The 27,682-nt window shown below is 35.9% G+C and overlaps 1 long non-coding RNA gene across 1 annotated transcript; it reads left to right on the top strand.

Annotated features, from left to right (window-relative positions):
• The first annotated feature begins 4,657 nt into the window (after window positions 1-4,657).
• LOC148123978 (uncharacterized) lies at window positions 4,658-14,319 on the top strand. Its single transcript, XR_015740382.1, has 2 exons — window positions 4,658-5,649; window positions 9,264-14,319. It is a non-coding gene; the product is annotated as an uncharacterized LOC148123978 (long non-coding RNA).
• The last annotated feature ends 13,363 nt before the right edge of the window (window positions 14,320-27,682 follow it).

Raw genomic sequence — 27,682 nt, 5'->3', positions numbered from 1 at the left:
TATCAGCCATCTGTAATTTATTCCTCTCTTAAGTAACTCTTTGGTTAAGAATAAATATTCTCTTCTTATCTCTCTCTCTCTTCTCGGTACCTGTTCCAGTACCACTATTTCTTTATCTTTGTACTTTAGTGTTTTTTCTCTTGTCGCCTGCAATATTTGTGATTTAATTATTTTCTTAGTAAATCTGATATGAACTTCTCTTGGCAGTTTATTTCTCATTGCGTATCTTGTATAGACATGAAAAACCTCATCCATTCCATCCATCATCTTTGTTTCATGTACCACTGAGCTTTTTTATTATGAGTTATTATAAATGTCATAAGCAAGTATAATTAATTTTATAAAATGAAGAGAAGAGAAGCAGATACCTCCATATACATGGAGACATTCCAGGTGTATATATTATCAAAACATCTCAGATCTATAGGGCATTCATTAACATAAAATAAATCAACTGTAAAATTAATCAATTTCTTAACTTTTGTCTTCCCCAAGATATAAGAAGATCGTGTCCCAATCACAGAGGAGCTATAAAGGCCATATATATATATATATATAAAAGCCAAACCTCTAAGCATAATCTTTGAAAAATCTTTCAGGACCAGTTCCTTGCCTAACCTATGGTCACAAGCCACAGTCATCCCCATCTTCAAAAAGGGAGACCCTTGCCTAGTTGAAAATTACAGACCAATCTCCTTATGCTGCGTCACCTGTAAAGTCATGGAATCTATTATTAACCAATCCATCATCCTCCACTTAGAGACAAACAACCTACTCTCCAATAAACAATTTGGTTTCAGAAAAAAACTATCCTGTAATCTGCAACTCTTACACTGCAAAAACATATGGACTACACAACTTGATCAGGGCAAAACAATAGATGCAATCTATATAGACTTCTGTAAAGCCTTTGATTCAGTGGTACATGACAAACTACTCCTAAAAATAAAATCCTATGGTATCTCTGGACAACTGCATAACTGGATAGAAGCATTCCTGTCAAACCGACAACAAATGGTCAAAATTGGGAGCGTCCTATCAAATTGTGTACCTGTCAACAGTGGTGTCCCCCAAGGCAGTGTTCTAGGACCAACTCTCTTCATACTCTACATAAATGACCTCTGTGATCATATTAAGAGCAACTGTGTTCTTTTCGCTGATGATGTAAAGCTGTTCAGTACCACAGACAATACTGCTACCCTTCAAAAAGATCTTGACTGTGTATCAGAATGGTCAAACAAATGGCAACTTCAAATCTCAACAAATAAATGCTCTGTCTTACATATTGGCAAAAAAAATCCGAAAATAAAATACAAGCTGAATAGTCAAGATCTTGTTGATGATCCAAGCTCTGTAAAGGACCTTGGAATACTCACCTCTAATGATCTAAGTGCTAGAGCCCACTGCAACTACATAGCCAAAAAGGCATTAAGAGTTGTTAACCTAATCTTAGTAGCTTTTTCTCTGGTAATATCACACTACTAACTAGAGCATACAAAACATTTGCTAGACCAATACTCGAATACAGCTCATCAGTCTGGAACCCACATTACGTATCTGATATTAGCACAATTGAGAAAGTCCAGAAATATTTCACAAGAAGAGTTCTCCACTCCTCTACTCGTTGTAGAATACCTTATGCCACCAGACTTGAAATTCTAGAACTAGAAAACCTTGAATTACGCCGTCTTCGGTCTGATTTAAGCATGGTATATAAAATCATACATTGCAATGTCCTACCTGTCAATGAATACTTCAGCTTCAACCATAACAACACAAGAGCACACAACAGATACAAACTCAAGGTTAACCGCACCAAGCTTGATTGCAGGAAATACGACTTCAGCAACAGAGTGGTCAATGTCTGGAATACTCTACCCGACTCTATAGTTTCTTCGCCAAACCCCAAAAACTTTAACCTTAGACTGTCTACTATTGACCTCACCCCTTTCCTAAGAGGTCTGTAGGGGGCGTGCATAAGCGCACCAACCTGCCTACCGTCCCTGTCCTATTGTTTCTTTTATTTTTCTTTTATTTTTCTTATATGTACCCATTTCATGTATTCATAACTATGTATACACTTATACTTATTATCTTGTAAACAATTGACAAATAAATAAATAAATAAATACTACTTCTGTCTTTTGCTCTCTCTTTAGTTTTTTTCATGTATACCAACAATGACAGCAACAATAACAACATTCTGCAGATGCCCTCAGCTATTAAATCAATAAAGTGGAATGTAAATTCCACAGTTCAAGAAGTGATTCCAGAATGGTACAAACATCTATATAGTATAGAATGGTATAAACATCTATTCCTGATGGTTGGAGAATGGTGCAGGAAAATATGTATTTACATATAAATATATTTTGTACTATACCAGCAGTAGGTTAATCTGGGGCAGCTGCCTCAGTGGTGGGATTCAAAAATTTTTTACTACTGGTTCCGTGGGAGTGGCTTGGTGGGCATCTCTTGGTGGGTGTGGCAGGGGAAGGGTACTGTAAAATCCTCATTCCCTCCTCACCTCACTAATCTGCTTTCTAGTTCCATTCCCTTGTGCAGGGCAACAAAAGAAGATCTAGCTGATCAGCTGGGACTCCAGAGGCAAAGAATAGATAGGGGCAGGGGCAGTGAGAGGTGGTATTTGCCAGTTCTCTGAACTATTCAAAATTTATGTTACTGGTTCTCCAGAACTGGTCAGAACCTGCTGAATACCACTTCTGAGCTGCAGTCGGCTTTTTCAACTGTATCAATTCTGTGTCTTTGTTCCTGCCAAATAAACACGAGACCTTCAGGTATTAGCCATCTGTAATTTATTCCTCTCTTAAGTAACTCTTTGGTCAAAAATATATATTCTCTTCTTATCTCTCTCACTCTTCTCGGTACCTGTTTCAGTACCACTATTTCTTTATCTTTGTACTTTAGTGTTTTTTCTCTTGCCGCCTGCAGTATTTGTTATTTTATTATTTTCTTAGTAAATCTGATATGAACTTCTCCTGGCAGTTTATTTCTCATCACATATCTTGTATAAACATGAAAAACTTCATCCATTCCATCCATCTTCTTCTCTTTAGTTACCTCTAATGCTTCTGCCAGGATTTCTGTCATCATTTCAGCAAGGTTTTCACCCTTTTCTTCTTCTATATTTTGAAATCTAAGATAGAATTCTGATCTATCAATTTCCCATCCCCATGATTGCAGAGATCTGCCCTTGTCTCTTTCCACTTCACTCAATCGGGTATCGATATCTCCAATCTTCTTATCTCTTTGTATATCTTGTTCTTCAATTTTCTTGATTCATCATCTGTTGAATTGCATCATCTGTTGCATCATCTGTTGAATATTTTCAATTTTCTCATCTGTCTTTTCAGTTCTTTGCTCAATATTCTCCATTCTCTTTTCAATATTATCTGTTTTTACTTATATCTTTTCAATTCCTTACATAATCATCTGCAGTGTCACTTCTTTCTCCTTCTCTTGTAACATCACCTGTATTGTTCATTGTCCTCCAGGTGGTGAGGAGGAAGAAGTCTGGATTGAAGAAGCTGAGGCTGGTATCTTTCTGCTCATCTTAGGATACTTAATAGGAAAATTGAGAAGAAAAAGCAAGAGCAGCCAACTGCCACTGCAATAAAAATATAAAAGGAAAAAATAAAAGGAAAAAAGGAAAGGAAAAAAAAATCTTCAGGCACTTGAATACCTTAATCCAATTGGTTCCAATTAGGTAGAAAAAAATAAAAAAAAATGGAAAATGGAAAAAGGATGAAAAAAATAAAAAAATAGGAAAAAATTTAAAAAGACAGAAATCTGTATATTCCCCTTGCTAAAAAGGTAGAACAAAGGGAGGAGGGAGGGAAAAATAATCTTATTCCTGAATCAAAGGACTCAAGTCCAAATATAATAATCCAACTGTGGGGGAGTAGAAAAAAAGGGAAAGAGAAAATGCAATTCTGTCAATAAGCAAAGCACTGCCACTAAATGTTTGAGGCTCTTTACTAAATTAAAAAAACAAAATTTCCAGTTCTCTTTTCAAGGTCATTTCAATCTTCTTTCTTCAATTTCAAATCCAGACTCCAGCTATCAGTTGTTCCATAGAAGAGCATCTGCAAAAACAATCTACATGCTCTTCCCACTATCTTTTCAATGAAAAGCCTTGAATGTAACACCAAATGTATCAACAAGAAAGAACGGAAAACAATGTATCTAAGCCTCCAGGTAGCAGCACTTATTTCCCTTTCCTTTTCCTTCCCCTCTAGTATTAAAACCAGGAATAAAAAAAATAAAGAGTCTAAAATTATTAAAGAAAAGAAACAAGAAGAAAAAAACTTTTCCAAAGAGTTATTTTGAAAGGAAAAAATTAAAATTAAAAAGGAAAGACCAGTCCAGTTTAAAAATTGAAAAGTTTTTACAAAAATCCAAAGTTCTAATAAAAAGAAAAAAAAAACCTTTAGGTTTAATTTGTGCTTAATCTCGTTGCTTGAGCACTTTTATCTTCACTTTTAAATTTAATTTTTAGTCTTTTAGGGTGTTCTCTCCAGAAAAAAAATAAGTAGAAAATTATCTCACCAAACTGACATATTTTCTTTCCAGCTTTCTTCCATTCCGGAGCTGTCCCTGCTTCAATGGCTGCCTCTCCGCCGCAGGAAAAAAGGGCTTCTCCTGGATCTACCAGGGACTTTGCAATGTCCCTGGGATCAACAGGATGTGCCCTCCTCAGTTACCATCTCCACAGGATGGTTTAGGTTCATTGGGACTGTCCTGCAAAGGAGATATCAGCAGTGATCTTAGAGCTTAAAGATTGCATGCTGTACCGCTGCAACGCCGGCTCCGCCCTCTCCCTGCATACATTTTTTGTATGCATTCAATTTAATGTTGAGCCATCTTCCTACTCCCATCCTCCTGCACTGAGAATAGTAGCTAGGATTTTTCATTTTTATTTATAAAGCCTGCTAGAGAAGGAATGGAAAAATAAAAATATCCCACCATTATTTAGATTTTCCAGGAAAACTATTCTTCTATGCATAGCTGTACTATTATGAAAGTAGAAGTTCTGAAAGTAAAAACTGGCTATATATAGTAGCCTCGTTGGCGTAGTGGTTAGAGGGCAATACTGCAAGCTATTTCTGATGCAGCCAGCTGCCTGCAATTTGGCAGATCGAATCTCACCAGGCTCAAGGTTGACTCAGCCTTCCATACTTCCAAGGTGGGTAAAATGAGGACCCAGATTGTTGGGGACAATATGCTGACTCTGTAAAACTGCTTAGAAAGGGCTGTAAAGTACTATAAAGCAATATATAAGTCTAAGTGCTATTGCGATACTTCCCTCATATGTTTTGAGGTTCTCAGTCAAGGGAAATCCATTCCTAGGAAGGGTGTCTATAGGGCATGGTTAAAAAAAAAAACAACCCTTAAGATGGCTGCCAAAAAGTTATGATTGAAATACTGTTCATTTTATTATCACTGACATCTTAATTTTTTTAAAACACACTTTGCATACTCTATTCCTGGCTTACAATGCTTTGGTTGTATTTCTGGATGATTGTCCATTTCTTTCTCCTTTTCCCACTATATATGTGCTTATGTAATAACTTATGAGAACGAACTTTGGAAGACTGGGCCTAAGGACACTTCATAAAGAATAGCCAGGTAAGAAGCAGCATAGTCTGCAGCTGGATAGAAGAGACGTCCTTTAATTTCTCAGGTTATAAAGGAGACGGGAAATAATTGGATTGTCTGGACCCATTTCAGTCACATTTCATGCACAGATATGGGACCAAAACTGCATTGGTTGCACTCATGGATAATCTCTGATAGGAACAAGATAGAGGTAATGCATTTGTCCTTTCTTGTTTTGACCTCTCAGTGGCCTTTGATACCATCAATTGTGATATCCCTTTTGACTGACTTTGGGAATTGAGGGTGGGTGGCATATTCTTCTGCTGGTTCACCTCCTTCCTCCAAGACCAGTCCCAGTCAATTTTAATAGGGAGTGAGCTCCCAATCACTGTCCTGTTCTGCAGAGTGCCACAGGGCTTGGTGTTTTGTCCATTATTTTTTAACCTCTACATAAGACCACTGGGTGAGATCATTTATAACCATGGGATGAGGTATCACTCATATGATGATGGCAGCCAGTTATACAGTCTCTGCCCAGGGTGAAGTGAGTGATGCATTGTACATTTGTTCTTTGTGAGGTTGTGGGAGCATGGATAGAGAAAAATAGACTTCAGATGAACCCTGGTGAGAGGCAGGGACTGTATATGGCCTCCTCTGTATCCAGGAGTTTATCATCTTTCGTTTTAGATGGGGGTATACTCTCCTAGATAAATGCAATGTGCAACTTGGGGGTTCCTCTTGGAGTCATGGCTTTTGCAAAATGTAGGTACCGAACTGGGAGTAACACCGGTTGAATCCCACCCCTGAGCATATGTAACACCTCTGCTCCATTAACTGCACTGGATGCCAGTTTGCTTCAAGGTGTCGGTTATGACCTATAAAGCCCTTCATGGCATAGGGCCAGCGTACGTTTGAAACTGGCTTTTTCCTATCACATCATCCCATCTGAACAAGTAGGGAAGGATGATGCAGATCCAGTCTGCCAAAGAATTCTGACTGGCAGGAAGAGAGTCTGGGAAGAAAGCCTTCCCTGCCAATGCCCCCATCCTATAGAATATTCTTCCCTGGAGTTGAGGTGAGCTCCCACTCTCCTGGCCTTCTGAAAAGAGGTGAAAACATGGCTCTGCAGTCTTGCATGGGAAGCCCAAAGAAGTATGCAATAAGAGGTTGGTGCTGTAAGAGGCCTTCCTTGGCCTTTATCAACCAATTTTTAACAGGGTTAAATTGGCTCCTTGAACTTTCCTCTTTGAAATTTCTTACAATTTTATAATCTTTTAAAATTTAAATTTTAACTGAACATTTTAATTCTCATATACTGCTTTATATTTTGATATTGTACTTGTATACCAGTCAGAGTTCCTCTTTGAGGAAGAGGAAATATAAAATATAAATAAATAAATTATTGTACCTTCAGACTAACAAGATTCTGTTAATGTTGCCTTACAATAAAGTAGAATCAGCTCATCTTCTTGTTTCTTGTCTGGTCTAACTGGTATGGCTGACAACATATATATAAAAAAGGAATTTTAAAAATTCCCTTCCCTTAAAATAGCAAAATGGGTCCCTCCAAAAGATAAAAAATTCAGAGGCAGGATGGATAAGAATTAAATGGATCTGTCTTATTCCTAAAGTATTAAATGTTCAAAAAATATAAATAAACCGTTTTAGGAAACAATAATTAAAATGTACAGTAATTGACTCTTACATTTCTTTCTCATAATATTTCTGGAAATTCATTGCATCAGCCTTAGAAATTTTGATGTAAGGTACATGGCCTTGCAATGAATATATGTATCATATATATCTAAAATGAAACAAACAGCAGAAATTAATTATTGTGGCTCAGATAAGCAAGCAGACAAACAAATGAATACACTACTTCATTGTCAGGACGTAAAGGTTTTCGCTTTCTTTCAAACATGTCACTCTACCTTTTTTTAGAAAATGAGATTCAAAAGAACAGAGGCTTTTGTATTCAATACTCTTATGACTCTGCATTCCAGCTATGCAGTTCTCTTTTAATAATAATATTTGACCAGTCATTGTTATGCTGTTGCTGTTTAGTGGCTTGCTTCCAATATTGCATTACAAAAATTACATATTTCATATAATCAGGTCTGTCTCTTACTTAATCATCCTAACCTATATACAAATCTTTAAAATAGACAGGTCCATAAATCAAATGCATTTTTCATTCGGATCTTATTCTAAGCTAGGCAGATTCTTATTTAAATTGCCCCATGAATAAATTTAATAAACCTTATTCACTTACATCATCTCAACTTTAAATCTTGTTTTGGCTGAGGTCATAAGGGAAATCAGCACTGAGGGCAAAACTAGCAGCTGTAACAACTGTAATAGCTCATCAAATCATATTAAAGGGCTCAAATAACATTAAAAATGAGGAAGAATTTAATTAGTTTATTTAAACATGTTATGATGAATCAAACAATACAGACTTTAAGCAGAGAACCTGGATATGCACATACTAAATTTATCACATGTTATCCTTTAATTATGGACTCAAGACATCTGCTAGCTTCACAGTGAATGATATACTTATGGTGAACATTCAACATTTGGAAAATGTTGACATCTACAGAATTTATACTGGATAAATGTCTGACAATAGTCCAGGATAAATGTCTGACAATAGAAAGTTATTTCTTTAATTTTCAAAATATTGAATACTGAATGTTATTATACAATTTGCACCTAGTACACTGAAGTTATGATATTTTCTGCAAAGATTTATAATAATTATTTTCCTTTAACTACAGTATCTCATCTTGAGACTGTGGAGGCAGCCAATTAAGGACAATACCATGCAATAATGTGTTGACATCAGAATTCAATGTAAGAAAGTAGGTTTAGCTATGAAATAATCCCAAAGCATTGATTTCATTTGAATGGTAATATTAAATGGACATCAAGAATAGCGTACTTGTTCACACATTGTTCAACACCTATCAAAAAGCCATGTTTTTTGTAGAGATGATAAAAAATGGTGAAAAAAAGATTTCAATTATATTCTTATTGAAAATTATATTATCAGTATCTATTGATGGTTTTTTATCTGTAGTTTCATAAATAAAACATACAATTTTAGAATCTTGATAATATCGTAGATGTTTGCTATTACCTTAAACAAAAAAAGTAAATTTTCACACTGTAAAAATGGGAAAAAATGTACTCTTGTAGCTTTATGTAATATTACAATTAAAAGATTGGTTTTGTCTAAGGTAATAGCAAACAGCTTTTTTTGTTTAAGGTAATAGCAAACATGCAGGCAAATGGGTGACGATATCCTTTTGTACCATGACCAACCCTGCAAAAATAATAATCTCTCTCCGTGGTATTTAGAAGATCACAGAAATATTCAAAATCAGAAAGCTGATGGATTCTGCAAGGAAATGGATTTCATATTGAAATTTTGGCCACAGATAAGTGAGGTGGCATAATTCTCTTAACTTTGATTTTAAACAAATATAGTAATAGAAGAAGCTGAAAATAGAATGGCTATTTATGCATTGCTGAAAATAAAAATGTAATTTAATTAATTTAAATTTAATTCAGTACTAAGTTCAAAATCAGTGCAAATCAAAATGACACTAAAATTATATAACTTTGCTTATGTTTCATAGAACCATAAGATTGAAAAGTACCTTGGAGGTCTTCTATTCCAAACCTACTCTTAAGGCAGGAATCTTTATACTATCTCAGACAAATGGTTGTACAATCTTTTCTTGAAAACCTCCAGTGACAGAGCATCACAACTCTGGGAGGCAAGCTTATCCACTATTTAACCGTTCTCACTATAAGGAAATTCCTCCTTATTTCCAGTTGAATCTCCTTTTGCCAAGCTTCTGCCAATTCCTTCTTGTCTTATTAGGTGCTATGGAGAATGTCAACACTTTCTCCCCCATGAAAGCCCTTAAAGTATTGGAATATTGCTATTGAATTTCCTTGGACTTCTTTTTATTAAGCTAAGCATATCTATGGTAGTTAATTTCTGAATTCTTTAGTAGTGGCCATCTGTTCAGTAACCCAGTTTAAAGGCTAATATGCATTAATGGCCACGAATGCTCCATGTTTCTCCAGTAAAGGATGCAACTGATACTTGTCTAGTCAAAATTAGCAAAAGGCACTTTGATTTGCAGATGCTCAGCCATGAGTAGGAGTCAAGTTAAAGACTGTCTGGACAATTATGCAGTATGCACAATATTATTGACTGAATTTATATAACATGGCACGCTAAAATGTGGCTTGTACCTTGGAATCTGGCATGAATCCAGACACTGTAACTTATGATGGCTTATCTCCGCGCATATTATATGGCCCTAATTATTTGTGGTACATCCAACAAATCATGATTAAGCACAGCATGGTTTAGCACAGTATGTACATTCAGGTGCTAAATGTTGATGCATGTGGAGCTCTTTTTTCCTTGAATCCTACCCTGAGATATGTTAACAATAGCAGAATTAGCATCCTCTAATCTAAACATTCCCAGTGACGTTTGTTCTAATGAGAGAAATGAATGGAAAGCAAAGCATAAGTAATCAGGTTTATACATCCTTCTTTTGCAAGACCATAATGGCAATTTTCCCTCATGAGCTTTACTCTCTGTGGTCTCATCTTATAAATTTCCTATTCATACAGGTAATGTGAGACTTGACAGGAGTTCTGAAGAATAAGGAAGTTTTCTCAAACTCACATTATCCTAGCCTCAATACAACTTGAGACATTATTCATTTTTCCCCTTTTTGGATAGGGTTGGAGTTAGGCTTTTTAAAAAGCTTAAGAATTGGAAGTATCCTAGCATAATTTCTTTACAATTTGTTTTCAGTGGCTTTTTATTTATTCATTTAATTCATTAGTCAATTTATTAGATAAATAGAATTGAGGCCAATCATACTTCAGGACTGAGGGGGCAGGGTACCAGATGCTGCAATGGTTTGAAGTGTGGAAATGGATCATAAGTCACTGTTTTCAGTGACATTCCAGGAGGTTAACACAATGAGATAAAATTTTTCATTATAATTTTTATGAAATATTTTTTATAGTCTTTTATTCTTTTATCTTGGAAAATACACATTATTGGTTTTATTTAGAATAACAAAACAAACACAGTGATTTTGTGAAAAATCAAATGACTAAAATTAAATGCATAGGGCATGTTTGACTGCAGGACAATATTTCTAGGTAATCTAGCTAGTCCTAATGTATATTGCCTCTCTGTGGGCATGTCAGTGAATGATTATGATTACAGGGAAATTATCTGGGAGTTGCCGAGACAAACAACTTTGAATATTTCCGATCATTTGTAATTATTTTTTCCTTTCCCCCTCTTCAATTCTAGGGCTGCCTTTTTCTTGAAATATTGATTAATAGCTGGTTCCTAATCTGATGGCTATAGCCACTAATATATCCATAGCTACTTTCTTGAAGGTGTTTCAGCTAAATTGCCATAGGTTAACTGATTTTTAGATTTTTAAAATTAAAAAGTCAAACATAAATGAAGGACTGTTCCCGCTTGCATTTTACTGCAACACTCTTGACAACCCTAATTGTCCAACCTGATGATACAACGTTGTCCTCATTGTGTCCACCTGGCTTTTATTACTTATTTGAAAATTTCTTTATATTCACCAGTTTCAATCATTTTGCCTCTCACCAGCAGTTAGTTAATAAATGTTAGCTCTTTTACCATACATAACTGCAGCTGTAGCTCTGCTTCCCTTGTCCTTGAGGGTATTTCTGCCTTGGCCCCCCTCTTTATTTCTTTATTGAGCATTATTTTAATGTGGGAGAAGTAGAATGGCAGCTACACCAGAGAAACAAACCCATCACCTTAGCTACAATGGTTGGAAGATTTAGAAATCAGAACGGCACTATTTAGCATTGACTTCAGAAAATGATTTTCTGCATATAGAGATAAAATTTTATCCTGATTTCTGACTTAGGATCTTCATTTCCAAGAATGCTTCTTTTCTAGAATGCTTCTAGAACCATATACAACCAGAAGGAACTCTTACAAAATGGGGAAAGAAAAAAAAGACTGCAGCTCAGTTCTTTGTTGAGGAATGTGCCCACAAAAAGAACAAGAATTAAGGACAAAAGAGTGGCAGAGGGGTGTAGAAAGTTCTCTTGTGCTACTTCCTTCACAATGAGGCTGGACATATTTGATTGGTCCACTCCTGGTGAGTGAAGGACTCAATTGGTTTCAAAGGGAGCTGGTGGAAATACCTACTGATCTGGAATATAGTCCTGTGGAGGGTCCAGTAGTTGCCTAAAATAGGAGAATGGCTGAAGCCTTGGACAGGATTGTGCTTGTGTGGCTTCTCTTAGTCCCGTTACTTCCCATGGTTCATGGAGCATTTGAAGGAACTGGAAAGCATTAAGAGATGCCCAGAGCACTGCTGGAGGAAAGGAGGAACAAATTTGACCAAACAGGAGCTAGAATGTCTCTATTAAGGCCTATCTCCTGGAGGTATGAGTGACAAAAGTGCCAATACTTCCTCTGTTCTTATGTCATCCACAGAATGCTGTCCAGCGGTGCTTTTTAGAGTCACTCAGATTCTCCTCAGCCAGTCACCCACCTTGCCTTTTTAGGTGATCGAGAAGATGGTGGCATTGCAACACAAGAGCAATAGGAGGAAAGATATTGACCCTTTTCAATCAGGTTTCAGGCCTGCATGTGGGACAAAAATAACATCTGTTGCACTCATGGATGACCTCAGACAGGAGTGGGATGGAGCTGGTGTGTCCAACCTTGCTCTTCTTGACCTCTGGGTGGTTTTGATACCATTGATCATGGTATCCCTTTGGGCTGACTTTGGGAGTTGGGAATGAGTAGCACAGTTCTGTGCTGGTTACCTCCTTCCTCTGAGACTAGTCCCAATTGATGTTGAGATCCAGCTCAATGCCTCTGCTTTGTGGAGTGTGGAAGGGTTTAGTATTTTCTTCATTAACTTTCTTCTTTTTAACATTTACTTGAAACCAATGAGTGAAATAATTAATCACCTGGTATGAGGTATCATTAGTATGTTGATGATAGCAAGTTATATATTTTCAACTCAGGTGAAGTGAGTGATACTGTAGTCATTCTTTTGTGGTATCTGGAAACTGTGGGGACCTGGATGGGGAACAACAGACTTCATCTGAACCCTGTAAAATGGATTGATGGGGGCAGGCCTCTCTGCCTCTGGGAGTTTATCAATTTTGGTCTTGGGTCTGCACTACCAGATGGAGCCAGTGTGTAATTCGGAGTCCTCCTGGAGTCATGGTAGCTGTGCCCTTTGCTCAATTTTATATTGTGTATCATAATGCCATTGCATAACCTATGGATCACTTATGTCCAGGTTATTCCCATTTTGACAATTGCAATGCACTCTACATGGGGCTACTCTTGAAAAAGCTTCTGGAAGTTCAGTTAGTACGGAATGCTCCTGCATCAGCAATCTTGGACACTCAAAGAATGGTGCACATAACACCTTTGCAGCACAAGCTGCACTGCAGGGGTGGGCTGCTGGGGGTTCATAGGGGTTCGGGAGAACCCCTAGCTAAGATTCTGTGTAGTTTGGAGAACCCCCAAACCCCACTGTGCTGCTCCCAGGAGTCCCCACGTACCTTGTTTTGGATGCTCACAGGCAGTTAAATCAGTCCACGGCCTTGTGGGTCTTTAGAATAGTAGCTCATTTGAAGTCTCAAAACAGTCTTCGTAGGAACCTGCAACCTGATCGTCTGTATTATTCAACCAAAATAATGCATGCACAGCTATAGCAAATACTTTAATGTCCCACTGAGTATTCGACTGTTGGCTCTTCCTCCTAGTAATCATAGGTAAAGAATTAAGTATTTTGACTGCTGTTTCTTTCCCCACAATATTCTACTAGCTTATTGATGGGAACTTGTCCTAATTTTCCAGAAAACTCCGGATATACCTGCTCCATAGATACCTCCATATATATGTTACTTAAGGTAAAAATCAAGGATCAAGTCAAAACCCTTTCTGATTTTGCTGGAGTTATTTGGACTTTCTGGAGACCTCTCTGCATGCAGCATGAAAGCAAGAATTGTCCTGTTGTCTCCTTTCCAGAGAGTGACAATCAGAAGTTTTTAAACCTAGATGTTCAACAGAAGACTTTGTGGGTAGTCCAAACCTCCATGATTTTAACCAGTCTCCATTTAGTGTTACCTAAGTAACATCAGTTATCCATCAAAAACAATGATGGCTACTTCCATTATTTTATTCCCTAATAATATTTATATTAACTGACTACAGCAGATGGCAGCATCTGACTGATCTTGACTGGTCTGAGAAATAAGACCGGTTGGACCTATTTGGTACCATCTAATATTTCCAGGGCTCCTCGTAAGATACTCAAACATTTTTATAGTCTTCACCTGCACACTCCTTGGATTTTTTGTGGCCAGCAGAAGGAGAAAGCAGTCTGGTGGCCAGCAGAAGGAGGAAGTCCGATGAATATATTAAAATGTAATCACTAATCCTTGTAACAGCAGAAAAGTATATCATCGTACACTTCAGCACTGTGTTCATTTTTTATGAGAAGAGACAATACAATACAGATGTGGGGGCTGTGGGAAGAAAGACTGCACATTCACTGACTCATAAATCAGCCTGTTTTGAAGATTTTGTTTTTACTTGTGATTTGCATTAAAGGCATCTTTCTGAAATCTCTGAGATTTTTGTTTCTTTAGTTGGCAAAAATTGTGCTATCTTTTATGCCTTAATGTAGGACAACATCTGGAAAGTTAATTTCCCCCTGGCTTTCTTTTCTCTCTCACTAATCATGCCTGGCTGCCAGGAACACACACACAACACAAACATTTTTTTAATGTGAGGTGGGACAAGTGTAGGCATGTGCCTTTAATTGCAGGTGTACCTATCTGTTAAGTTGCCCAACTAATGGATTCCAGGGAACCTCTCAGTTGGGCTATTTCTGACCACTGACATGTCAAAGGAACAAAGGAAGAGTTGTGAGGACCTTCTGCATCTTCTGTTTCTCCTTACATCCTTTTACATCTCTGATTAGTTTTATCAGACTAAAAGGCGCAAAGGGAGAGTGTGAAGTGAAATGAAGGGCTACTATCAGTAGTGAACAAGTATCATATTGATTGTACATTTATGCTGGCAATGGCAATGTTGACAGCAAACAAGCACAGAAAGAAATGCATGTAAATATCCTGGGATTTGGCAAAATGGAGTAGGGATTGGCAAATTTTGCATCATAATCGAAATAATAAAATTAGTTTACAATATTGCTACAGAGAAACTCGTATTGCCAGAAGCAGTGGAAAACTTGTGGTGGCAGAAGTAACACCCAGCACTGGTTAAAATAAAAAAGAAATGCAGACTCCTATGGAATCTATGTAAGGCTTGACAAGCGCTTTGGAAAGACTCAGTCAGATATTATGCAAGCAAATTACTGTGAAAAACAGATGTTTGGTCTCTCATGCAACCTAAGCCACAATGGCCAGAGGGCAAATATACAGCAACCTAAAGTTGCCAATAGCTCCCAATCCAGCTGCATCAGCAAATACTGTATACATCATATACTGTATACATCATTGATGAAGCATACTGGACCATGCCCATGATACAAATTATATTGAAGAGAAAATACTACTATAAAATTAGCACAGCTAAATAGGTTTTCAGCTGCCTTAGTTGTGGACTGGGGATTTTCTTGATGCTCACACCCAAAACTGTTGCAGTATCACTCCATTTCTTGAATGGCAGTGCTTGTGCCATTAAGGTGAGTCAACTTAAGCCAGATTATCCAGTCAGCTGGTTAGCACCAGACAGAGGAAGTTGGTGTAAATGCACACTCTGTACTCTGTTTCCTTCTATAAACTTTTTGGGGGGAGAGGGGAGCACTTGAAATATACCGTATAAGGTCTCTGTTTCATCTCTACTTGTGAATTGATACACACGCTTTTGTGAAGGTCCATAGTAATTATGATGCATCTGCCCCGTTGGCATCAATCAGCATCTGTTTCCAGTCAGCATTTCAGTGGGTGTATCACTGATTCTCAAAAAAAGTTATGGCAGAGTATAATTCTTCACTGGCAACATAACTGATCTTCAATCTGTAGATTGGAAAACGCAAGAAATAGTCTATCTGACTTAAGGTAGATCATATTAATATCATTGTATTTACTTTGAAGGAAAAGTGAGAGATAGAAGATCCAAGATAGTTCATACATTTTTCGGGCCTATCCCCAATAAGTACTTTTCACCTTCTTGAGTCTCTATGGAGATTCTCAGTCATTCAGTCATGGTTGTCCCAAAGATGCTTTTTTTCAAAAGGCAATTGAACTTCTTGGATCAGAAGTAAAATGTGTTCAAGGAAAAACAAAGTTCAGTTGCCTTTTGAAAAAAAGCACCTTTGGGTCCTTTTTGAGTCAGGAGAAAATTGATGAAATAACTCTTATTATTAGAATAATAATTCTAATCTGTCTTCATCCCAACCACTGCAATCTCTTTTCTTCTCTCCAAAGTAAAGACTGACAAAATCAAGCAACGTTTACATACTGTTACTCTGCATTTGAGTGTTATTGGAACAAAGACAGAAACATTGCTTTAAGATGTGTAACTAAAGACTCCCTGAGTCAGTTTTATTCTTAGATAAAACTGGATACATGGAAGGAGAAGAAAAGATTGGTAGGGCAGGGCAAGTTTGTAGCCCATGTTTAACCACCATGGGGATGTAGCCTATGTTTAACCACCATAGCTTCCTTCCCACAAGGTATTTTGTGTTTATAACATCCCCAAAGGAGTTGTACAATTAAAGAACAAACAACATTCTTTACAAACAGCTAATAATAAATATTTCAAATCAAATCAAGGTGATTTGTCTTATTGGTATATATGAAACTCCAGGTACTCAGACCTCTTAATATGGAAATATAATTCTGAGTTGGGTTGTATAAAAAACCCAGTGATATCAGTGTTTGATTAGCTAAAAAAAAATCCAATATCAGTAGTGCCACAAATATTTAAATATAATCAAACAAAACAGATAAAAATCTAGAAAAGGAATATTCAGGCCTTTGAATGCTTCAGAATTCTTCATCAGGCAAAATAAAATGAATCATGTATGTCTGTAATATGAAAGACAAAAAGAAGACAGAAAGACGGGAAATCATGACATGATTGTCGACTTCTAATTGTCTACTTCTCAGCCAAGACTTTATTAAGTATGTTTTGTTCAAAAAGCCATAATTGATAGGGTTAAAGCATCACAACAAACCATGACTATAAGACAGCACACCCACACCCATAGTTTTATTTAATTTATCAACCTAATCAGTAAGAAAACAATTTAGAACTGAGACCCCATATTACCTTAGATTGGACATTAGATAACTATTTAATGCAGTAACAAAAAGGGGAAAATAATCTTTCATATGAATATGACTCAACTATATGAAAATTGAGAGACAGTTTGGAGTACAGGTAGTCACTGACTTACAACCATTCATTTAATGACTGTTCAAAATTATAGCAACACTGAAATAAGTGAATTATGACCAGTTTTCACATTTATTACCATTGCAGTATCCCCATGGTCATCTGATCTAAATTTGAGCACTGGCATTTATGATAGTTGTACTACCCCAAGGCCATGTGTTCACCATTTGCAACCTTTCCAGCTAGCTTTCAACAAGCAATGGGGGATGCCAGATGAGATTCACTTAATAACTGTAGCATAAAGACTGTAAAATGGGGCAAAACTCATTTAACAACTACCTTGGCTTAGAAATGGAAATTTCGGGCTCAATTATGTTTGAAAGTAGAGGGTTCCCTATAGTAGTTAAGACACCGGGCTATAAACTGAGAGCTGTGAATTCTAGTCCCAGTTTAGACATGGAACCCTCTGGAAGATCTTGTGTCAGTCACTCCCTCCTAGCCATAGTAAGTAAGCAGTGGCAAACGACTTCCAAATCTTGCAAAAAAAACTGCACGAACTTGTTCATTAGAAGCCATGAGAAGTCAGCAATGACTCAAATAAAAATGGGCATATATTGGACTGATCAGGCATAGTAAGTGGTAGATATCTCCTATAGCCAAAACCAAAATGACCAAAGAGGTACTACCAATAACTTGAGGGTAGGGCAACACATTAGCAACCATTTGAAGTGACAATTAGTGCCTGGTGGATCTCAACTTCAACTTTGCTATCAACCTAATGCTCAGTGAAATAGTTTAGATCAGCAGTCACCAACTGCAAAACTTTGGTGGGCCGCAGAAGAAATGGCCTCCAAAAGCAATTAATCTGGGCCGCGCAGGAAAATAAGGCTGCTCCACCCACATGCTCCCCCACCTGCTGACCATTGTGCAAAACTCACTTTGACTGAAAAGCAGAGAACCACGCGACCTGCAACTTGAAGGTAAGGCCAAAGCCAGGGGAGAGGGGTGGCTTGCTGACGGTGGGAAAGAAAGGCGGATTAGGAACTAACTGAGTAGCTACACAGGGGTATCAATGTAGCCGTTCGGTTACTTCATAGTCGCCCTAGGCATTAAAGTCCCGGGAAGAAAAGCAGCAGCTGCTGCTCGTGCTTCTGCCGGATGACTGCAGCAACCATTGCCTCCAGGTTGGGGAGGGGTGGAAGGAAAAGAGAGAAAGAGAGAGAGAGAGAGTGAGTGAGGGTGAGTGTGTTTGAGCGATCCAACGCTGCTGGGGAATTAAATCCATGGGGGAAATTTGCATGGCTGTGCCTTTTCTTTCCAATCTCAAGGTGGCAGGGGGGTTGGAAGAGAGAGAGAGAGAAAGATCCAACGCTGCTGGAGAATTAAATCCATGGGGAAATTTGCATGGCTTGACTGCTGCAGAGTGACCTATATCAGGAAAATGTTAGATAGTACTGTGTTGGATTTTCTATACATGATTTTATATTTTGAAACTGGACTGGTTTTTTTTCTTCTTCCACCTATTCTTTCTCTCCTTTTGACTTTATAATATTCTAGGCTAGAGACTCCCTTTTAGTCATCTTTTTAAATATCTTTTTCCTTTTTAATTAATTTTTATTATATCTTGTTTGGAAAAGGAGGGGGAAAGTGAAAGCAGAAGAAACTTTGTAACACTGCCAACTAGAGGCTTGGAAATATTCTATCTCTTTTTTTTCCTGACCAGGCAAAGCTGAGAAAGAACTGAGCCTTCTTTTCAAGGGCATTGCTGTTTGATAAGATAGAGGGAAGAGCATGGGAGAGTATTATTGCAGGTGCTCTTCTGGGTTTCTATCAATAATTGGAGTCTGGTGTTGAAGTTTATAGAAAAAAAAAGGTAATAAGACTCTGGAGAAGAGAGTTATAAATTTTAACAAAACCCTTGGATAACTAAACAAGGTACAGTATGCTCTTTTTATTTTTTTTAAGCTGGGCTATTTCTTACTTTAACAAACCCTCTCCTTACTAGCTTACTTTTTGTAATAGCTATTTGGATTTTTGGCCTTTTGGAACTTGTTTTTCTCTTTCTTTTCATCTTTTGAAGTCTAATTTTTATGTTTGCATTTTATTTTAAAGGAAATTAATGATTTCCTTCCTTTTTTTTTTCTTTTTAAGGGAGTAGTCTCTTCTTTTTTCTCTCTCCCTCCCTTGTATTTTTTTTTTCTATTTACCTTCCATATTGGGCTTTTTTAAAAAAAAATTCTGGCTTTCTTTTTTTTCTTATGCATCCTTTTATACCTGAGACCTTTTAATTGGATTAAGGTGTTGAAGAGCCTGAAGAACTTTTCTTTTCTCTTCTTTAGTTTTTTATATTTTACTTTTCTGCCTTTTTCAGGATTTAACAATTTTTTCTTTTTTTGTGTGTGTTTATGGTCTTTTCTCCCATTTTTGAGTTTTTACTGCTATCTAACCAATCGATTGGATTAAGGTATACAAGAACCTGAAGAATTTTTTTTTAATTATTATTATTATTGTTTCTATTTGCTTTCTTTTTTCTCACTATTTTTACTTGGAATTACAATTGGTTATTTACAAGTGGATTAAGGTCTAGAAGAACCTGAAGATTTTGAATTGTCCAAAATGAGTAGGAAACTAACAGTCCCTGGTTCCTCAACTTCTACTTCTTCCTCTTCACCATCTGGAGGACAACGTTCAATACAGACAATGTTACAGCAAGAAAAAGAAGAGGAAAAAGTGACCCTGTAGAAGATTATGCAAGGAATTCAAAATATTCAAATAAGAACAGAGAATATTGAAAAGATAACAGAGAACATTGAACAAAGAACAGGAAGAACTGATGAAAAGGTGGAGAACATTCAACAAATGATGATGAAGTATGATGAGAGACTCCAAAAAATTGAAAAAGAAGATAAACAAAGAGATAAGAAGATTGGAGATATTGATAGCAGATTAACTGTGGTTGAACAAGATAAAAGTGGGATGTTGAGATGGGAGATGGACAGATCAGAATTTTATCTTAGATTCCAAAACATAGAGGAGGAAAAGGGACAAAACCTAGCTGAGATAATGATAGAAATATTGGCTGAATCTTTGGAAATAACTGAAGAGAAGATGATGGGTGGAATAGATGAGGTTTATCAAGTCTTCACAAGATATGCAATGAGAAATAGCTTACCAAGAGAAGTTCACATCAGATTTACAAAGAAAGCCATTAAAACGCAAATATTGCAAGTGGCAAGAGAAAAAACATTGAAATATAAAGACAAGGAGATTGTGGTCTTGAAACAAGTACCCAGAAGAGTAAGAGAGATGAGAAGAGGATACCGATTTCTGACCAAAATGCTACTTAAAAAAGAGGTGAATTATAGATGGCTGATTCCAGAAGGTTTAATGTTCACATGGCAAGAACAGAGACATAGAATTGACTCAATTGAGAAAGCTGAATTATTTTACACAGAATATCTTGGAGGGAAAGAGGAGGAGGCAGAAAAAGAAATGTCACTAATTGAATTCCAAGAGGACTTCCAAATGGCGACTGAAAAGAAGAAGGTGCAGTAGGTGGAAAGGTGGAAGTCAAAGAACAACGTGAACAAAGATCTACGAGAGCTGCTAACCTAACTACAAAATATAACCATAGAAGGAAAAAAAAACTGATTACAATTAACATAAAGGGACTTAACTCGGCTGTTAAAAGAAGGAAAACTTTCCATAAATTAGAGAAATTAAAATTTGATATAATCTGCCTACAAGAAGTACATATCAAAAAGCAACATGAACAATTGCTGATACAGCCAAAACTAGGGAAAATATTTACTTCTTTGACACAATGCAAGAAAAGAGGAGTGGTTTTATACATTAAAGATATTATCCCAGTGAAATTGATCTATACTGATGACGATGGAAGAATACTAATGGTGGAAATAATGGACAATAATATGAAAACACTTCTGATTGCAATCTATGCCCCGAATGACAATCAAGAAGAATTTATAAAAAATTACATATGAAAATAATTGAACTGGACTATGCTAATATAGTTATGATGGGAGATTTTAATGGAATTGTAGATAATAAACTGGACTACACAGCACAGAAAACAACAAAGCAAAACAGAAAGACTCTCCCTAAATCTTTTTTTAAAATGATAGATGAAATAAATTTAAAAGATACATGGAGAGAAAGAAATGCTAAGACTAAACAATACACCTTCTATTCAAATAGACATTTATCATGGTCCAGAATAGATATGATATGGATGTCAACAGAATTGTTAGCTAATATTCAAGAAATAAATATTGAAACAAGTACTTGGGCAGATCACAATCCAATGACAATTAAATGGAAAGGACAAAGAAGAAAATCTAGATGTACATTAAATAATACTATATTAAAGGAAAAAGACTTCACACAGTGGATGGAGAAAGAACTGGCTTTCTTCTTTAGATAAAACAAAAAAGAAGATACATCAATGCAGAATGTATGGGATACAATGAAGGCATATGCCAGAGGCTTGATAATACAAGGAAAAGAAATACCGTGAAAAGACTAGCCTCTAAGGCATTAGAGGAGGAGTATAAAGAACTTGAAAAAGAGCTACAGAAAATGCCACAGAAAAAGGACATTAAGTTAAAAATGGATATAACCAAACATAAAATGGGTCTAATAGAAAAAGAAGAACTAGCACAGAAAATTAGAGGTGCTAAACAGAACTACTTTGAAGATGCAAATAAACCAGGTAGATGGTTAGCATATAAATTGAGAAAGGAGAAAGTATCAAGGAAAATATTGCAATTAATAGATGACCAAGGCCAAATTTGCTATGGTAGTAAAGAGAAGAAGGAAATCATACTAGACTATTATGGGAAACTATACACACAAGAGAATATTGATGAGGAAAGAGTTAAACAGTGCTTACAGAATGCTAATTTACCCCAGATGCCTAAAGAGATTGAGACAAGGTTAGAAAGCAATATAACGATGATGGAGTTAACTGAAGCGCTCAAGAAGCAAAACAATGGAAAGGCACCAGGCCCAGATGGACTCCCGGCAGAATTTTATAAAATACTACAAGGATCCTTGAATCTTCCATTGCTAGAAGTTATGAATGAAGTTATGTTAAAGAAGAGGATACCTAAATCATGGTCAGAAGCTTATATTACACTTGTCCCAAAAGAGGAGGCTGAGCCATTACAAATCAAGAACTATAGACCTATTTACTTACTAAACGCAGATTATAAAATTTTTGCTTCAATATTGGCAGAAAGACTTAAAAAATACTTAAACAATTTTATCCATCCTGATCAAAATGGATTTCTGCCAAAGAGACAAATTAAAGATGATTTGAGAATAATATTGGACACTTTGGAATACTACGAGGCACACCCTGAAAAACAAATGGCTTTGATATTTCTAGATGCACAGAAGGCATTTGATAATGTGAATGGGCGATTCATGTAATTACTGCTGGAACAGATGGGCTTTGCTAGAAAATTTATTCAAGCAATAGAAGCTATATATCATAAGCAAATGGCAAAGGTAATGATAGAGGGAGAACTGACAGACTCTATTGATATAAGAAAAGGAACAAGACAAGGGTGCCCACTATCACCTCTGCTGTTTGTATTAACTTTGGAAGTGCTAAATAGAAATATTAGAGAAGAAAAGGATATAAAAGGGATGAAAATTAAAAAGGAAGACTTTAAGCTGCAAGCATTCGCAGATGATCTGGTTTTCATTTTAGAAGACCCACTAGAAACAGCATCAAAATTGATAGAAAAGATAGAGGCATATGGAAAGGTGGCTGGTTTGAAAATAAATAAAGATAAGACAAATATCTTGACAAAGAATATGCTATCAAGACAAAAGGAAGAACTGGTGGATCTATTGAAAATTCAGGTCACAAATAACATCAAGTACTTGGGGATATATTTGACAGCAAAATGTAGTACACTAAAAGAGAATAATTATATCAAACTTAAGCAGCAGATAGCGCTAGATTTGGTGAAATGGGAAAATTTACAACTGTCATTAATAGGGAGAATATCAATAATCAAGATGAATATATTACCCAGAATTTTATATTTGTTCCAAACAATTCCAGTTAGGCTTGGAAAAGATTATTTTGAGGATTTAAATAAAATTGTGTTGAAATATATATGGCAAGGTAAGAAAGCGAGAATAAAGTTAAAACTTTTGCAAGATGCCAGAATAAGAGAAGGATTTGGTTTGCCTAATTGGGAGTTGTATTACCAAGCTACAAATTTAATGTGGGTTAAGGAATGGATAACGTTAAGAAATACTAGATTGTTGACATTAGAAGGACATGATCTGTTGTTGGGATGGCATGCTTTTCCATGGTATAAACGAACTAAAACACAGGGGTATTTTAGAGACACTATATACGGGAGTCTCTGTGGTTAAACTGGAAGAAGATTAAAAGACAATGTTATTTGAAAATTCCAGTCTGGCTATTGACAGTTGAAGCATTTTCTTATCCTCTAATATATAAAAAGGAACAAACAGTTAGATATGGTGAAATATTGAAGAAAATGGTGAACTTAAATCTATGCAAAAATTAGAGGAACAAGGTATAAAGATGAATTGGTTTTCATATGCGCAAATACATTCAAGTATGATAAAGATTCTAAAACAGAAGGTTTCTACGATAAACTGACTGATTTGGATAAGATTTTGACAGGTACTGATGAAAAGGTGATTAAAAAATTGTATGGATATTTATTAGAAATTAAACTAGAAGAAGAACAATTTAAAGAAACAATGATTGCTTGGGGGAAGAATTTTGGATATGGGATTGATCTAGAGAAATGGCAAAAATTGTGGTCTCAAAATTATAAAATGACAATGTCAACAGCATATAAAGAAAATTTGTATAAGATGTTTTACAGGTGGCATTTCCCCCCAACAAGAATAGCAAGAATGTTCAAGAACAAATCTGAAAAATGTTGGAAATATCATCAGACACCTGCCTCATATTACCATATGTAGTGGACTTGTGCGGATGCCAAAAAATATTGGACTAAAATCCACATGTGGTTGGAAAAAATGACAAAAAGCATATACACTTGAAACCAGAGATATTTTTATTGGGAATTTTACCTGAAATATATAGTAAAGAATTGAAAAACTTGATTGTAAATGTATTAACAGCGCCTAGGATTGTATTTGCCAAAAACTGGAAAAATGAGAAAATACCATCACAGGAGGAAATCATTAAGAAAATATTGGAATGTGCTGAAATGAGTAGATTGACATTTGAAATCAGAGAACAAGATGATAAACAATTTTATAAAATTTGGGGTCTATTCTATCAATGGTTAGACAATAAAACATGGTAATGAAATATGTAGATCTTTAGAAAATAATAAATATATAAAGATGTATTCTTTTCTTATTATACCTACAAAATGATTGTAGGATAGATTTGAGATGATAATATGAACTGTCATAAAACAAATTAAGTAAAATATGGATTATTTCATAATACATGAATGAATAAAAGTATAGTCAAATGATTGATTAACAATGATATTAATGTATTTAATATTTGATATAAAATATGAGACTATATACAATGCAATTGTAATTGAAGACTATGAAATGGAAGCACAAAACAATTTGTAAACCAACCGACACATTGTATGTATGTATATGGAAGATGTCATAGACTTGTATTAGGCTGTTACAAGTGTCTGCCTGGAGCCCTAAAAGAAAGAGGCCAAAAGCGGATGCAAGACAAGTGAAAGTGAAAGGGCTTGGCAGACAGAGTGAGGACAATAACGAGAAAAAGGGAAATTTATGAGGTTGGGAGGCTAGTGTCTGGAAAGAGCCTGGAAGTCGTGGAGGATTTGGACTATTCAATTTGATCTTTATCTGATAGACTTTATTAAAGCGGAGACGGGAAGAAGATCGAAGTTGACAGAAAAGAGACAGTGCGGCGGCATAGGTGATACTTAGAAACGCTGAAGTGGTTGTAACAATATAACTGATTTAACCGATATAAACCACTTAACAGACCTTTGGGAGAATACTGATCCATTTGAGGAGGCAGTTTCATCTGAAGAAAACCAAGACAATTGAACTTAGGAACGTTAAGATAAAAAGCAGAATTGGAAGCTTTCGAATGAGTGGAAATACCGCGTAACTGCAATCATTATTCAGCATTTTTACCTCCCCACTTCCGGTGCATTTGGAGTGAAAGCTCTTAAATTGAGAGACGGAAAATCAAAATCTTACCTCTAAATTCCTTTTCCCCCTTTTCCCTTTACTTCCCGTTTTCTGTATATATTTGATCAAATGTTTTTCTTCCTTTTTCTTTACTATTTGGTGTTATGATGAATTATCTCTCTTTCTTTATTCTCTCTTTATAATGATTATAAATATGCATACTGAGTAAAGGAATATTGATTGTTGTATTAGATTGTTAAATAATTGAATTAATTGATTTATTAATAATAGTGATAGTTATATTTCGACTAGACATATAGGGGAAATAGTAAGAACATTAAGTATTAGTTAATTAATAATTAACTAATATATATTCTATATATTAATATTACAATTTATTGTGTGACCATAATTATGAATGTAATATTGTCTGTGTTTAAGAATATTTAATATTTAAGATAAAGTTAGATAAATACACATATAGATTTATAATATTTAAATATAGTTGGATTTGATATAATATTTATTATATAAATATTTATTACATGAAGTGAAGTATAGAGGTTGAGCACAGATCCTACAAAATTATATATTTGATTTAGAATTTGGATCTAAAATAATATATATATTCCAGTAACCAGTTAAGAACACAGCTACCCAGCAGATAGATAGATTAAGTAATTAGATACCAGTCAATCTTAACATAGAGATTATAACACTGAATGTTAATTTGGGATAATATACTTAATATAGTTCAACAACAGAAACAAATCTTAAAAGAAATGACTTCCACAACTACTACAGCTCTGAAAACTGGAAGGAAGGTCACCCCAACACTAACAACTACGTTGGCAACAACTTCGCCCATGGCACAAAAAACCATAGAAGAAACATTACCAGTAGAGAAACAAGCCAATATCTCAAATGCCAACATCCAATCAATCTTGCTGACTTACAGGAATCAATGACGAAGCTGCAAGAAACAATGATGAAAAACCATAATGAGATGAGAGCAGATATCAATGAACTAAAAGAGGAGATGGGGAAATTAAAAGCAGAAATGAAAGCGGACATGTCTAAAGTAGAGGACAAAGTTGGAATATTACAGCAGGCCTTGGAGAAAAATGAAGCAACAATAAAAGAGGTAAAGGACTGAACCATCTGAAAGGAAATTAGAAAAGGTAGATGAAGAATTAAAGAATGCGAGCAAAGAAATGGAGGACTCACTGGTCTACCTAGAGATGGACAAGGCAGCTACATACTTGAGATTCCAAAATGTAGTGGAATCCAGAGAAGAAGACCTGGAACAACTAATGGCGGAAATACTGGCTGGATTATTGGAAAAGGACAAAGATGACATCTTAAGGGAGTTTGATTAAGTTTATAGGGTTATCACTAATTATGCGAGACACCATAAATGCCCAAGAGAAGTCCATATACGATTTACGAGAAGGAGTGTCCGGGATATTATTTATAGAATGTCCAGAGATGGAACAATCACGTACAAAGGGAAAGAAATCTTGGTATCAAATCAAACAGATTGAAATCAAACAGGTACCAAGAAGACTAAGAGAACAAAGGCGAGATTACAAGTTCTTAGCAGCTTACTTAAAACCAGAAAAGAATTGCATTTAAACGGCTAATCCCAAAAGGGATGTTAGTGTCTTGGAAAGAAAGGAAAATTAAAATAGATTCCATGGAAAAGGCCCAGGAATTCTATGAGCGGCTGTTGGGTCCAGAAGACCAGAGTATTAAGGAGGAACTGGAAACAAACTCCCAGGAAGATCACGGCTGTTACAAAATAAAGATGGAACAGTAGGAAATCAAGGAAGTACTCATTTACATCAGGAGACAGAAGAAACTACACACTTTCAGCCACAAGGAGAGATCAGTGTCATTACAAGACAAAGAGCAAAACAGAATTAATTAAATGGAAGAAGAAGAAAAACTACTATCAATTAATATAAATGGTTTAAACTCAACGATAAAAAGGAAAAGGATACTAGCTAAACTAATCAAACAAAATGCCAATATAATATGCCTACAAGAAACTCATATAAAGAAAACAGATGAAAAACACTTAGAATGTCCGAAATTAGGGAAGCTATTTACCACACCAGCAGACACAGGAAAAAAGAAAGGGATTGCAGTATATGTTAAAGAGGATTTGAAAGCAGAATTAATATGGTCAGATTCTGAGGGAAGAACTCTGGTTTTGCAGATCTGGATCAATGCCATCCCAATTCTCTTAGTGGTAATCTACACCCCGAATGGAGATCAAAAAGAGTTTTTTAACATCTTTATGGAAAAATGGAAGGATTGAAAAAAAGAAATATTTGTATTATAGGAGATTTCAACTCTATTACTGATTATCAAAAAGACCACAGTAATGGAGGGAAGAATAAAGGGGTGAAAAGAGAGCTTTCCAAGATTTGTAGGGGG

Source organism: Pseudonaja textilis, chromosome Z, assembly GCF_049901715.1.
Source record: "Pseudonaja textilis isolate UNSWEBS1 chromosome Z, rPseTex1.2, whole genome shotgun sequence".
Taxonomy (NCBI): Eukaryota; Metazoa; Chordata; class Lepidosauria; order Squamata; family Elapidae; genus Pseudonaja; species Pseudonaja textilis.
The sequence above is the reverse complement of the archived record's forward strand: the minus strand, read 5'-3'. Positions and strand labels throughout refer to the sequence as shown.